The sequence below is a fragment of the Vombatus ursinus genome, unplaced genomic scaffold (assembly GCF_900497805.2).
Source record: "Vombatus ursinus unplaced genomic scaffold, bare-nosed wombat genome assembly UNPS02014864.1, whole genome shotgun sequence".
NCBI lineage: Eukaryota > Metazoa > Chordata > Mammalia > Diprotodontia > Vombatidae > Vombatus > Vombatus ursinus.
In genome coordinates, this window is record NW_020954642.1 from 4,264,095 (window position 1) to 4,277,408 (window position 13,314).

Here is a 13,314-nt window from a genome sequence, read left to right on the forward strand (position 1 = left end):
GGGTAGGGGACTGAAGGATGAGAGACCGAAAGGTGGGGGACCGAAGGATGAGGGACGGAAGCGTAGGGGACTGCAGAGTGGGTTCGCCAAATACAGACAGGAGTGCCAGCAGAGCATCCGCAACTACTTCCTCAGAAACTCCTCCGGGGAGTTTAAAGTCATCTCTGTGGTGAGGCCCGGCCCACTACGGAGGGAAGAAGGGGGAGCCGAGGGGAAGGGGACCCAGGCCTAGGAGAGCCCGCGGGGCGGGCCAGATGGAGAGATCCCGGGACTTCTCAGCTTGGGGAGGCTGGGGACCGGGCCTGGAAAGCTGAGGAGTCTGGATAGGCCTGGGGGTGGGATCTCTGGCCTGGGGGCGGGGCTGCTCAGCCTAGGAGCCTGTGGATAGGCCTGGGGCGGGGTCTATGGCCTGGGGGCGTTGCCTCTCAACCTGGAGTGTCTGTGGGTAGGCTTGGGGGCGGGGTCTCTGGACTGGGGGCGGGGCTACCTCAGCCTAGGAGCCTGTGGCTAGGCCTGGGGGCGGGGGGGTGGGGGGGGAGCTGTCCTATGGCCTGGGGGAGTAGCCTCTCCGCCTGGAGAGTCTGGATGGAACCACACTGGGCATCACAGCCTTAGGAGTCTATGCCGCTGGGGTGGGAAGAGGGAGGCCGGGCCCATGGCTTCTGAGAGTCCAGGCGAGGCTGATGCAGGAGCCAGAAAGGACAGCTCCAGCTCTGGGACATCCCATTTAGGGACCTGGCTCCTTTCCCGTGCCTGTTGATGTTGGCCGGCGCTGAGATAAATGCAAATGATCTGTGCCTCTCTTAACAATTGGGGCCCCAGAACTGGACCCCGGCGTCCAGATGCGGCCTGGCTTTGCAAGAGAACATGAGGATACCTCATGCTGGACCCTCTTCATGCCCCATGCTTTTTTCCCCCCTTAAATGCCCAGGCATTCTGTTGAAGGCACTACCATCCTTCAAGTCACCTAGGTGCACCACCTGGCAGTTGGCTTTGATTCTTTCCTCTCCCTCTCCCGTATCCTATAAGCTTTTGAGTCTTCCGGAGGCTACCTTCTCACCATCTTGGCCGCACATCCCCTCTCCCTCCTCATCTGCACCTCCCTCTCTTCCCTGGCTTCTTCTCAAGTTCCACCTTCTACAGAAAGCCTTTCTTCAATAGCCTTTAATGCTAGTGCTTTTCATTTGTTGATTATCTCCAATTCATCCTATATTTATCTCGTTTGAACAAAGTTGTTTACATATTATCTCCTCTATTAGACAATGAGCTCAAGGACTGTGTTTTTCCATTTTATTTAGTTCCTAGCACAATGTCTCTATGCTTAATAAATGCTTTTTCCCCCTTTGGCGAGATGATCAGGGTTAAGTGACTTGCCCAGGGTCACACAGCTAGTAAGTGTCTGAGGTTGAATTTGAGCTCAAGTCCTTCCTGACTTCAAGGCTGGTGCTTTATCCACTGGGCCACCTAGCTGCCCCACAATAAAGGGTTATTGTTGGAAAATCTTGTTAAGGGGCTCAGTGGGCTCCATGTTAAGCAAAATGGACACCCTCAAAAAGGCTTCTCAAGAGTAAGTCTAGGGGCAGCTAGGTGGCACAGTGGATAGAGCACTGGCCCTGAAGTCAGGAGGACATGAGTTCAAATCTGACCTCAGACCACACTTGACACTTATTAGCTGTGTGACCCTGGGCAAGTCACTTAACCCCAATTGCCTAAAAGAAAAAAAAAAAAGCAACTCCATGTTAGAAATGGGCATACCTAGAGAAGCCCAGGGGACATTGGGATAAACTACAACCCCCCCCAAGTCTGTCATTTAAAGCCCTCCATAAGGTGGGTCCCACTAACCTTGCCAGACTGATTCTGACTCTCCTCCTCCCTTTATTTTTGGGTGCACTGGCTGTTCCCTGTACTCAATGGGCCAACTCCTTTCTGCATACCTTTGCCCAGGCTGTCCCCTATGCTTGGAATACATTCTTTCCTCACCTCTATCTCTTAGAATCTTTAATTTCCTTTAAGACTTAACTAAGGTGCCACATCCTACCTTACAAGACCTTCCCTGGCCCTCCAAGTTAGTGCTCTCTCCTTCTGGAAATTATTTTGCATTTATTTACTCATGCTGTATTCCCAGAAGAATGTAAGCTCTTTGAGGGCAAGAACTATTTTTTTTAATCTTTCTATCCTTAGCCTCTGGCACAGTGACCCTCATACAGTAGGTGATTAATAAATGTCTATTGGATTGAATTGGATGTCATTCTGTTGACTCATTTTGAGCTTGCAGTCCATTAAAAACCTTTGCTCTTTTTTCATACAAATTGTCATCTGGCAAGCCTCTCTCATTGTGTTCTTGAGCAGCTGACTTTTTAAAAATATGTAAGAAGATGCAATTTATTCCTAATAGGTTTATGTTGTTGAATTGAATCAAATTTGATCTTCCTTCACTAAAATCCCCCTGCAAAGTCTCCTTGTGAAGTGAAGGCAATCTTGGGATCCCAAAGGGTGCTCAACTGAAAGGATCCACCAAGCTTGAAAGACTGAAAATATATGAATGGTGGTAGATTGACAGCCAGACTGTTAATTGTGAAGATACTCATTGCCCCTGGGTGATGAATTGGGAGAGGATGGGGGCAAGAAACATTCCAACTATGGGAAAAGATGAGGTGGGGCTGTATCAGGGAAGAGAAGGACCACAGCAATGAAATGCTAGTTGCTTGGAATATTGAAGGAAATATCATTCCAATTTAGATTAGGATTCTATTGTCCAACATGCTCCAGATCCCTTGATGGCAGGTTAAAATCTTGGCAAATTGGTACCTATATGATGACCTATGAAACTCTGTATTTTGTATTCCAGATATTATTGATAGCGTCATATTTCTTGATGAAAAAAACCAAAATAGCCAGTGTGTTCACTCCATTGGTCTTACTGATAGAATCCATCCTCTTTTTTTTCTTCATTTTTGCAAATATACTGGCATTACCAAGATATTTAACGAAGCTGATGTGGCCCATTTTTGTAAGTGTTTATTTTCATAATTTCAATTTAAGTCTTTGTGGGTATATATCATACATGGCAGACATATAAGTTTCAGAAAAATGCTTATTGAATTGAATTCAGAGGTTAATGGAATTCAGGGGACATTTAAAAGATTATATAGTCCCAAGGTTCTTAACATTTTTTGTGTCCTGGGTCCCTTTGGCAGTTTGGGGAAGCCTATGGACCCCTTCTCAGAATAATATTTTTAAATGCATAAAATAAAGTACATAGGAGTGCGAAGGAAACCAATTATATTAAACAGTAGTTCTCAAAACAGTATTTAAAAAAAAAAAACAAGTTCAAAGAGCCATGTTAAGAACTACTGATTTGTTCAATTCCCTCATTTAACAGATGAGGAAACTGAGTTCCAGTTTTTTCCAGTTCCCCAAATGAGTTGCCAAAGGTCAAACAGGCGGTTAGATAACAAGATGGGACTAAAACCCAGATCTTCTACTCCAAATTCAGTGTTCTTTCCACCATGCCATGGATGGATTTTGATTCTCTGCTGCTTTTTCTGTATGACCTGTATTGGGCATGCTACCCAACCTCCTTGGCACTCTTTGTTCGTTCACAGAATGGGAGAGTTGAACTCCATATGCTATAACTATTTGCACCCACTGTATATCTCTCCCTTGGCCCCAGAGGCACTGACTATTACTTTTTTTTTTTAGTGAGGCAATCAGGGTTAAGTGACTTGCCCAAGGTCACACAGCTAGTACGTGTCAAGTGTTTGGTCTGAGGCCGGATTTGAACTCAGGTCCTCCTGACTTCAGGGCCGGTGCTCTATCCACTGCGCCACCTAGCTGTCCCAGCACTGACTATTTTGAGTCCATCTTTTATGATTTATGCCAAATGGAAGAGGAAAAAGCCATAGAACTAATGAATCATGAAATCGTAAGTTTATAGTTGGGAGGGACTAGTCTAACCTCACTTTACAGGGAATGAAACTAAGAATCGGGGAAATAATAATAATGATAATATCTAGCCTTCATATAGTGCCTTAAGGTTTGCAAAGCACTTTACAAATATTATTTCATTTGATCCTCACAACTGTGGGAGGTAGGTGCTATTATTATCCCCATTTTATAGATGGAGAAATTGAGGCACAAAGAAATTGAGTGACTTGCCCAGAGTCATATGGCTAGTAAGTATCTAAATCAGGATTTGAACTCAAGTCTTCCTGATTCCAAGTCCACCACCATGCACTGTGATACCTGTCCCCAAAGAAGGGATTTTATCAATTTCACCCTGGTGGTAAAGAAGCAGAGCCATTATTTCAACCAAGACCATTCACTCTTTATTTCATCTCAACCATGCTTTGTTCCAGTCCCACCCCTAATTGGTTGTGTGACTTTGTGCAAATCAGAAGCCATGAGGGTTTTAACTTTGCTCCCTATGCTCCCCCATTCTGAACTTCCCTATTGCTGTTGAGGGCACCACCATCTTCCCAGTTACCCTGGCTTAAAATCTTAGTGTCATCCTTGCCCCCTCACTATCTCTACCCCCCGCATCTAAGCTGTTGCCAAGGATTGGCCATTCTACCTTTGTTACATTTCTGACTATACCTCCTTCTCTCCTCTGACACCACCCCCACCCTGGTGCAGGCCCTCATCACTTCACACCTGGACCATTACAATGGTCTGCTGGTGAGTCTGCTGCCTCACTCCATGCTCATCCTTGATTCAGCCATTATATGATCTTAAAGCAGGTCTGACCAGATCTCTCTCTCCTTCTCTCTCTCTCTCTCTTTCTCTCTCTCTCTCTCTCACACACACACACACACACACACACACACACACACACACACACACAGAATTCCTAGCACAAAATATTTCATCTCCCGACTCTGGGAATTTGCACTGGCTGTGCCCCATGCCTGGAGTTCTCTCCCTCCTCACCTCTGCTTTCTGGCTTCCCTGGCTTCCTTCATGTCCCAGCTCAAACCCCACTTTGTACAGGATGCCTTTCTAGATCTTCTTTAATTCTGATGGCATCCATTTGTGGATTCGCTCCAATTTCTCCCATTTATGACTTGTTTGTATCTAGCTGTTTGCTTGTTGTCTCTCCTGTTAAGCTTCTTGAGACCAGGGACTGTCTTTTGCCTTTCTTTGTACTCACAGCACTACAAACAGTGCCTGGAACTTAGTGGGCACTTTAATCAATGCTTGTTGATTAAATGACTGGTATAATGGAAGAAGCACTGACTTTTTTTTTTATTTAATAGGCTATAGGTGAAATTCCTGGCTCTATTAATAACAAGTTGTGTGACATGGAACAAGCCTCTTAATCTCTGTGTGCCTCGGTCTCCTCATTTGTCAAATTAGGGGTTCAATTAAGAGATCTCTACAATCCAATAGAAAGTTTCCTGACCAGTAAAATGGGGATAATTCTTGTGTTATGGATCTTAAAGGAATATTGTAAGGAAAGCATTTTGTAAACTCCAAAGCATTATAGAAAGGTGAGCTATGATTACTAATAAAAACTTTTCTTAATAAAATCTATTTTTTTTCAAAAGCAATGAAAGTTTTCATTTGCCTGCACCTTGATGTTTTCCTCTTTATTTTTTTTTTTATTTTGGCTAGGCAATGGGGTTAAGTGACTTGCCCAGGGTCACACAGCTAGTAAGTGTTATGTGTCTGAGGCCAGATTTGAACTCAGGTCCTCCTGACTCCAGGGCCGGAGCTCTATCCTCTGCACCACCTAGCTGCCCCTGATGTTTTCCATTTAGTGTTCCATCTCTCAACCATGTGCCTTTGCAAACAACTTTGTACATATGTGATCCGTACAGGATAAATTTGAGGTAATCTCAAGGGAAAAGCTCTGGGTGGGCAATGGGGAGAAGGTCTCCTACAGAAGGTGCCATTTGAACTGAATCTTGAGGGAAGCCAGAAGGCGGAGTTAAAGAGGGAGAACATTCCAAGCATGAGTTGGGATATAGACTGTCCCATTCAAGCAACTAAAAACAGGCCAGTGTTGCTAGATCAGACAGTAGTTGCAAGAGAATGAATTGTAAGAAGACTGGAGAGATAGGAAGGGGTCAGATTGTGAAGGGCTTTAAATGTCACACCAAGTCTTTTATATTTGATCTTGGAGGTAAGAGAGAGCAACTAGATATTATTGAGGAGGGAGAGGACAGGGTCAGACCTCTTTAGGAAAAACACATTTGGCATCTGAGCAGAGGATAGGCTAGAGAAGAGACACTTGAGTTCAGGTATGAGATGATGAGAGCCTGCACCAGAGTGATGGCTGAATGAGTGGAGAGGAGGGGATGCTGATTAGAAATGAGAGGTGACTGAAAGAGAACAAGTAAGGATGGCCTCAAAGCTGTGGGCCTGAGTGATTGGGAGGACTATGGCCTCAAAAGCAAACTGGAAAATTGGAAAGAGAAGTGGAGCTTGGGAGAAGATAATGAGTTCCGTTTGGGACATATAAAGTTCAAGACATCTAATGAACATCCAGTTTGAAGAACATTTACTATAGACTTACTGTGGGAATCATCTGCACAGAGATGGTACTGAGCCCAGAGGAGCTGATACCACCATATTAGATAGAGTGGTGGAGAAGAAAAGAGGCACCAGGGCAGACCCTTGGGGGACATCCATGGTTAGTAAATGTCACCTGGATGAAGAACTAACAAAAGAGACTGAGGAGAAGTTGTCAGAGAGGTAGGAAAGAATAGTGTCATGGGCACCTAGAAAGGGGAAAATATCAAGCAGAAAAGTGTGATCAACAGTGTCAAAGGCTGCACAGAAGCAGAACAAAAGATGAGGATTGAGAGAAGGCCATTGGATTTGGCAACTAAGAGATCATTGGAACATAAACTGATATAAAGTGAAATGATCAGAACCAGAAGAACATCATACACAGTAACAGCAATATTATATTGTATTATCATATCAATTATTGCATTGTTACAACAATATTATATTATAATAACAGCGATGATTTACTGTGAATGACTTTGCTATTCTCAGCAATACAGTGATCTACGACAATTCTGAAGAACTTTATATTGAAAAATGCTATCCATCTCCTGAGAAAGAATTGATGGAGTTTGAATACAGATTAAAGCATACTTTTTTGACTTTATTATTCTTGTTTTTCGGGTCTGAGCTTTTTTTTTTTTTTGTCACATGGGTAATATGGAAACATTTTGCCTGACTGCACATGTGTAATCTATGTCAAATTGCTTGCCTTCTCAAGGAGGGGAAAAGCGAATTTGGAACTCAACATTTTAAAAAATGAATGTAAAAAATTTTTATTTGCATGTAATTGGGAAAAAATAAAACTAAAAACTAAATGTTTAAAAAAGAGAGATCATTGGAGACTTTGGAGAGAGCAATTTCAGCTACATATTGAGGTTGGAGTGCAGAGAAGAGAAAGTGAAGGCACTAGTTGTAGTCAGCTTTCTCAAGAAGCTTACCTGAGGAGAAGATAGAAATGTGATAAGCAAGGACCATAGGATCAGGTGACTTTTTTTTTTTTTAAGGATAAGGGAGATGTGAGTGTGTTTGGGCATGGGGAAGGAGCAAGTAGATAAAGAGAGATTCAAGATTATAGAGTTGGGCTGATAAAGGGGCAATCTGCTGGAGAAGGCAGATTGGACCAAAATCACTTGTGCAGACAAAGGGCTCTGCCTTGGCAAGGAGAAGAGCTATCTCTTTAGGGAAGACAGGCGTGAAAGAGGAGACAGTGAGGAAAACATATCTAAGTGGTGTGAGATGAGGAGTGAAGAAAAGGGAATTCTCTGCAAATAGTTTCATTTTCTTTCAACAGTTAGTAGCCACCAGAATCTGGATTGAGTGACAAATTTTAATAGAGTGAACCTCAAAGGAGGAGAGATTCCTGTAGTATTGGTAGAGAGAGAATCTGGAAGAGGTAATGGGGAGCAAAGAGTGTCGGCTCCCCCCACCCCCAGTATTGGGGGAGAGGGGCAGGGTATGATGGAAAGAAGAGCTAGTTTATAGCAGAGTAGCCAGGAGTGTAGCATTATTTGGAGGCAACCATATGTCAGTGAGTACAAAAAGATGGAGGGAGGGAAAAAGAAGAAAGAAGGTTTAGGATGAAATCAAGTTTCTTAATTACTGAGTAGGCCGTGAGAGCCCAGCAAGAGAACCCGGTGGAAGGGCTGAGTAGATCCGGAGTGGGATGTCTGTGGGTAAGGCTAAGAGAGAGGGGATCGAGGGGCCAGGCAGCTGGGGAGGGGAAGTGGAGTTTGAACCTCAGTAGCCAGGGGTTCAGAACCACTGGAAATGGGGAGGCTGATGCAGTAGGAGCATACTCCATTGAGTATAACTAGTGAGGAGTGAGTTCAGGCAACAGTGCCCAGAGAAAGGCCTGTTGAGGGAGGAGGTGATTCCATTGTCCAAGGCCTTCCCTTGATGCCCAGCCTCATAGTGGGTGGTGCTGGATGTATCCTGTGAGCCCCAAAATGTCCTCCTTGCTGCAAGCAGGAGTGATACAAGTATGCACTGGTCTAGTCTAGCCAGGAGTTTCAGTTGTAGGTAGGCCCAGGAAAGGCCTCCAGAACACTGAAGGAGGCCAGAGGTGGTGAGCCTGGAATCGGGCTGAAGCAGTCTGTTTATGTAGAATGTTGGCCCCTTGAGGGTGAGACTATTTCCAGTCTTGTCTTTGCATGCCTGCTGTGTAGTTTGGTGCGTAACATGTAGTTATTGAGTTGAATTGCACTAAATCCTTAGGCAATTGTAGTATTTTTATGATACTCCATCAGCATTCGGTGTTGACTGTTTTTCTCTTCTGCATTTTCAGGATATTCTCAATGATTTTTTTGCATTTCTATACCTTGCCTATGCAGGCTTCTACTCAATAATTCACCCACCAGGCACTATGGATAAACTATACTGGCAAGTAGCTGTAAGTAAATTATTTTTAAGTTTCATTTCTACATGTTAAAAATCTGTATTCAGGTCCTTTGGGAAAATGTCTATGTTCTGTCCTGTTGCAGGAGAAGTCTGTTCTCCAATGGGCAGTATGATGCTCCATTATGAGTGCCATTCATTTCAGCAATGTGAATGTGGGCGCGATGTGTCAGGCTGGGTTTTAAAATGAGTAAATTGGACCGCTTTCTCCTGCCCATTTCAGATCTGATAATTGGTCTCTCCAAATCAGTGTTTAGGTTGTAACTCAGCATCCATGCTAGAGAAGGAAAAAAAAAAGAAAAAAAAAGAAGAAACAGATGCACATGATGCATAGGTCCCAAAGAGATTTATTAAAGGATAATATTGATAATCAGCTTGAGACAGGAGTGAAGCTGTGGGCCTCCAAAGCTATATCCAGACAGGAGTGGTGGGTGGCAGCTCCAAAGATGGTTTCCTAGCTCCTCCTTTTGGTACCAAAATGTCTCGTCTCTGACATGTCTTAGAGATGCTCCCTTTTTCAGATGGGGTCCAGGATCCTGACTGGTGGGGTGCAAGGTATTATCTATTACCTCTGATTCAAGACCTGCCCTTTGGGATCTTTGACTACAGTAATTGGTTGACTGAGATGAGAATATGGGATCAGAATATTTGCCAATTTATTCAGGGTTGGCAATCTAGGGAATTATAGAAGGTTTTATCTATGATCCTCAGTGCTATGGGACCATTTGGGCCCAGGTAGACTCTTATCTGTAAAATGATTGGTGGCTCAGGAATAAACTTCAACTGGTTTTCAGGGTAAAAGTAAAATAAAGTAGGAAACTATTAAAACTACCTACACAGACAGAAGAATAGGTAATTAATATGGCCCTGGGTCTTCTTAAGGAGTTCTGGAAGTATCAGGAATATGGCCTTGGGCCATCTTCTCAAATGAGAATCAAAGACTTGAAGAGAGGTGCTTAGAGCTTTTCCCCTTGATATCCTACACTATAAAAGATAACTCATTTTATAGAATGAGGATAATATACTTTTGATACACAAGGATCCTACATGAGGAGAAAGGCCTTACTTATTAACATAGCTATATGTTGGGGATTTAGTGTGGGGTAGAGTCAAGATGATAGAGTAGTACCAGACAAGTTCTACCCACAACTGCTCCACACAGATAGAATTCATCAGACCACATCATGATCAGGAGATCCAAGAAAACAAAATGACAGCCAATCATTTTTCTAGCCTGGGTCAATAAAGGGAGTCTGAGAGGTCTGTGGACAGTGGGGACAGGGTCTCTTCAAGCACAAGGAGAGGCTATGCACCAGAGCCACAAAGAGTCTCAAATGCTGTAACGCACAGGAACTTGACCTTGTGCAGCAGACCGGAACAGATAGATGCCAAATGGCAGTTCTGTCACTGGCTGTGAAGTTCTGGGTCATAGATCCAGGATGAGGAGGGGACTTGCACCTAGGGGTGGCATCCCAGGGTGAGAAGTGATCCCTAGCTCCTTAGTCCCCTAGTGCCCTAGATTGTGTACTGATCAAGAAACAAGTTTGGAAGCAAGCAGCAGCTACGTGTCTCTGACTCTAGGAGTAGAGCAGCATTTCACCTCTAGCCTGCAGTGGAATAGCCAGGGCAGAAATCCCAGACCAAAGGGAAGCCTGCAGTTCTGTTGCTCTGAACCAGTCGATCTTCCTAGATGTCTAAAAGTGGCTGAATCCAGTAGCAGTCTACTGAAACACCAAATAGGGCAAGCCCACAGCTATGTTGCTCAAACCCAATTCCAGGTCAAGAACTTTCAGAACTCAAACCAGGGGGATGGCAATCAGATTTTACCCTGAATCAGGCCACTTCAGGAGCACTGAATGCTAACGGGTCCTGCAAGGACAACCTGAGATCCTGGAATAACACAACACTCAACCCAAGAAAGCAGCAGCAAGACTCTAGAAAACACAAGCTTGGCCCAGATATTCCCTCTGGAAGTGAGCATTGACCATCCCTAATATAAAGTACTACGTCAGGAAGTACACTAAAAGCATGAGCAAACAAAAATAATCCCACTGTAAAAAGCTATTATGGTAAGAGAACACTCAAAAACAACAACAACAAAAAGAAAAAAAATGACTTCCAAACATCTACAAGAAAAGCTTCACAGCTTGGATACAAGTTCAACTGGAATTCTTAGATGTGAAGAAATAATAATTTTTAAATGTTTTAAGAATTTAAAATATTTTTATAAATAAAAATGAGGGTTCTAGAAGTGGGAAAGGAAATGAGAGCTATGGATGAAAGAATTGGGAACAGAATTAACAACTTGGCACAAAAGGTATAAAACCTTGCCCAAGCAACAAACTCCTTGAAAATTAGAAAGGACATAATAGAAGATAATGGCTCTCTGAGACAGCAAGAAATTTTAAAACAAAGTTAAAAGACAAGAAAAAAATAGAACAGAATGTAAGGTATCTCATAGCATAAACAACTGATCTGGGAAATAGATTAAGGAGACATAATATGCAGGTAGGTGCTCAGTGGATAGAGTGCTGGGCCTGAAGTCAGGAAGACCTGGGTTCATATCCAACCTCAGATATTTACTAGCTATGTGATCCTGGACAAGTCATTTAACCTCTGTCTGCTTCAGTTTCCTCATTTGTAAGATGGGGAAATTGATAGCATGTACCTCCCAGGGTTGTTGTGAGTATCAAATGAGATAATAGTTGTAAAGTACTTAGCATAGTGCCTGGCATATAGCAGGTGCTTTATGTTTACTTCCTTCCTGTCTTATTTAAGAATCGTTGGAAAACCTAAAAGCCATGACTAAAAAAAGAACCTAGACCAATAACCAATTACCAAGAAATCATGAAATCAAAAAACTATCGACATCTCTTAGAATGACAGAAGGCAGAGTAGAAACAGAAAGTATTTGCCAGTCACCTCTCAAAAGAAACCCCAAATTAAAACTTCCCAGGAACATCAATGACAACTGCAGGGCTTCTAGGTTAAAGGAAAAAAATTCTGCAAGCAACCAGAAAGAAAGAATTCAAATACTGAGGATTCGTGATCAGGATGACACAAGATTTAGCAGTCACCATTATGAAGGAACAGTTGGCTTGGAACAAGATATTCCAGAAGGCAAAGGATATAGGTTTATGACTAAGAAGAAAACTAAGCATAATCCTACGGGAAGGAAAATGGACCTTTAATGAAATAGAAAATTTCCAAGTGTTCCCAAAGAAAAGAACAGAACCACATGGAAATTTTGAAGGGCAAGCATAGGCATCATAAGAATATGAAACTGTAAACATGAGCATAAAATCATAACAGAGTAAACAAACTAAAACTATTTAAGAGCTAGTTATTGTTACATTCTAATATAGGAAGATAATACATGTGTCTCCTCAGAACCCTATCTTTGAGGTCATAGAGAGAGTCCAACTCTAATTGGTGATCCAAGGAGTAGTTCTGTTATATTTTGATTATCTTAAAAGAAGAATGCAAAGAGAAAGGGAAGAGGAATATACCATTGGGGGAAGAAAAGGAAAGATAGAGAAAATTATCTCACATAATTAGAGTGCAAAAGTAGATTTCTATACAAACAAGGAAGAGGGAGTAGGGGGAACAGATAACTCTTGAACTCTCATCTGAATTGGTCAAAGGAGGGAAGAATGCATACACACATAGCTGGTTACATAAATACATTTCTCCAACCAGGGAAACAGGAGTGAAAGGGGAAAAGAGATAAGGGGATAATAAGGAGGGAAAATCAGAGCAAGGATTAGCCCTAAGCAAAACAAAGCAAAAAAAATAATCTGAAGATGTATAAAAATACTTATAGAATCTCTTTTTGGGGTAGCAAAGAATTGGAAACTGAGGGAGCACCCCTCAATTTGAGAATGACTAAGGCATGGCATATGAATGTGATGGAATATCATTTTTCTGTAAGAAATGATGCAGGGAATTGGCTTCAGAAAAGACTTAGAAAGGCTTCTATAAACTGATGGAAAGTGAAATGAGCATAACCAGAAGAATAATTTACACAGAACAGTGGTATTATTAAAAAAATCAACTGTGAAAGACATAGTAACTGATCAACAAAATGAAGTAACCACAATTCCAAAAGACTCATGATGAAACATGCTATCCCTCTTCAGACAGAAAACCAATGGACTCAGAGTACACATTAAAGCATATTTTTCTTTTTATTTTTTTTGGGGGGGGAACATAGCTAATGTGGAAATTTGTTTTGCATGACTTCATATTTGTAATGTGTTTTGTATTTCTTGTCTTCTCAATGGGTGGGGAAGAGGGTGTGGATAGGGAAAAAATCTGGAACTGAAAATAAAATGAAATTGAATTTAAAAAAATAAAGGAAGGAAGAATACAAACACACATAGCTGGGTATAGAAATACACTTCA

At 42.4% G+C, this 13,314-nt stretch overlaps 1 long non-coding RNA gene across 1 annotated transcript in view; it reads left to right on the forward strand.

The window, feature by feature from the left end:
- The window catches only part of LOC114027879, a 9,942-nt gene extending 1,058 nt beyond the window's left edge, over nucleotides 1-8,884 (forward strand). Inside the window, exons 2-3 of the long non-coding RNA XR_003567306.1 lie at nucleotides 2,849-3,010; nucleotides 8,801-8,884. This is a non-coding gene — a long non-coding RNA (uncharacterized LOC114027879). The remainder of the gene's footprint in view (nucleotides 1-2,848; nucleotides 3,011-8,800) is intronic.
- Nucleotides 8,885-13,314: the final 4,430 nt, after the last annotated feature.